Genomic DNA, 2,145 nt, shown 5'->3' on the forward strand with positions numbered 1-2,145 from the left:
GGTAATTATTACCCCATAAACACATAGGTTTGGTCCTAGCCTTTCTATTAGCTCTCAGTGAGATTACACATGCGAGCATCCGCAGCCCTGTGAAAATGCCCTCTAGAACACCAGAACATGAGGAGCGAGTATCAAGCACGCACACATGCAGCTCAAAACACTTTGCTTAGCCACGCCCCCAAGGGAAACAGCAGTGACAAACTTTTAGCAATGAACGAAAGTTTAACTAAGCTACACTTACCATCAGAGTTGGTCAATTTCGTGCCAGCTACCGTGGCCATACAACTGACTCAAGTTAATAGAGCCTGGCGTAAAGAGTGTTTAAGATTTTATTCCCAATAAAGCTAACCTGTAACTAAGTCGTAGAAAACCCCAGTTATAGTAAAATGTTCTATGAAAGTGGCTTTAGTATCCTGAATACACTATAGCTAAGGTACAAACTGGGATTAGATACTCCACTATGCTTAGCCCTAAACCTCAATAACTTAACTAACAAAATTATTCGCCAGAACACTACAAGCAATAGCTTGAAACTCAAAGGAACTGGCGGTGCTTTACATCCATCTAGAGGAGCCTGTTCTGTAATCTATACACCCCAATAAACCTTACCACCTCTCGCCCTCAGCCTGCATACCGCCATTTTCAGCAAACTCCTTAAAGATCGTGAAGTAAGCAGAAGTATCATCATAAAAACGTTAGGTCAAGGTGCAGCCAATGAAATGGGAAGAAATGGGCTACATTTTCTAAATTAGAAAATCACACGATAGCCTTTATGAAATCTAAGGGCCTAAGGTGAATTTAGCAGTAAATCAAGAATGGAGAGCTTGATTGAAGCAAGGCCATTAAGCACACACACACACCGCCCGTCACCCTCCTCAACCATCATATAAAAGTGTATTAACAATAAGCCACTACATACTGATATAGAGGGGATAAGTCGTAACATGGTAAGTGTACTGGAAAGTGCGCTTGGATGAATCAAAGTGTAGCTTAAATTAAAGCAACCGGGTTACACCCGGAAGATCTCACAACAATTGATCGCTTTGAGCTAACTCTAGCCCAAATCCTCATTCAACAATACTATCTAAATACAATAACTAAATCATTCACCTAATACAAAAGTATAGGCGATAGAAATTATATACTAGGTGCAACAGATATAGTACCGTAAGGGAAAGACAAAAACCTAATAAGCATAAAAAAGCAAAGATAAACCCTTCTAACCTTCTGCATAATGAATTAACTAGAAACAACTTTATATAGAGAACTTCAACAACACCCCCCAAAACCAAACGAGCTACCCAAGGATAGCTAAAAGAGTGCACCCTCTGAAAAAAAATTATGTATTTTTACATCAGAAAAAAAGACTTTTTTTCCTTCTACAAGATCTTATGGAAGCTTTTCGCTTTTCTCTCTTTTTCTTTCCCCCTTTTCTCTCTTTCTGCAAAGAAAAAAAAAGACTTATTGACTTAAAAAAAAAAAAAAAAGAAAAGAGTGCACCCGTTTATGTGGCAAAATAGTGGGAAGATCTGTGGGTAGTGGCGACAAACCTGCCAAGCCTGGTGATAGCTGGTTGTCCAAGGCAGAATCTTAGTTCAATCTTAAATTTACCTACAGAATCATTTAATACCCCCATAAATTGAATTGTTAGTCTAAAGAGGGACAGCTCTTTAGACCCTAGGAAATAACCTTAATATAGAGAGTAAAATATTTCACTACCATAGTTGGCCTAAAAGCAGCCATCAATTAAGAAAGCGTTTAAGCTCGATACTTACTCACTTTTAATTCTATTCACTCCACTGAATTCCTAAAACACACTGGACTAATCTATTACTTAAAAGAAGCAATAATGTTAGTATAAGTAACATGAAATTATTCTCCCCCCATAAGCTTATCTCAGACCGAAACAACTACTGTTAGTTAACAGCCTAATCATTATATACTACAGCTTAAAACACCCATTAACTAAACTGTTAACCCAACACAGGCATGCATCCAGGAAAGATTTAAAAAAGTAAAAGGAACTTGGCAAACTTTACCCCTGCCTGTTTACCAAAAACATCACCTCTAGCATTATTAGTATTAGAGGCACTGCCTGCCCAGTGACACATGTTCAACTGCCACAGTGCCCTGACCATGTAAAGG

At 38.4% G+C, this 2,145-nt stretch overlaps 1 long non-coding RNA gene across 1 annotated transcript; it reads right to left on the bottom strand.

Moving 5' to 3' along the window:
* Window positions 1-1,117: 1,117 nt before the first annotated feature.
* Window positions 1,118-1,788, bottom strand: LOC116548206. The gene is made up of 2 exons (XR_004267350.1): window positions 1,501-1,788; window positions 1,118-1,326 (listed from the first exon to the last, which is right to left on the bottom strand). It is a non-coding gene; the product is annotated as an uncharacterized LOC116548206 (long non-coding RNA).
* Between the last annotated feature and the right edge of the window lie 357 nt (window positions 1,789-2,145).

This window comes from Sapajus apella, unplaced genomic scaffold (assembly GCF_009761245.1).
Source record: "Sapajus apella isolate SASKATOON/1434 unplaced genomic scaffold, GSC_monkey_1.0 scaffold8039, whole genome shotgun sequence".
Lineage (NCBI taxonomy): Eukaryota > Metazoa > Chordata > Mammalia > Primates > Cebidae > Sapajus > Sapajus apella.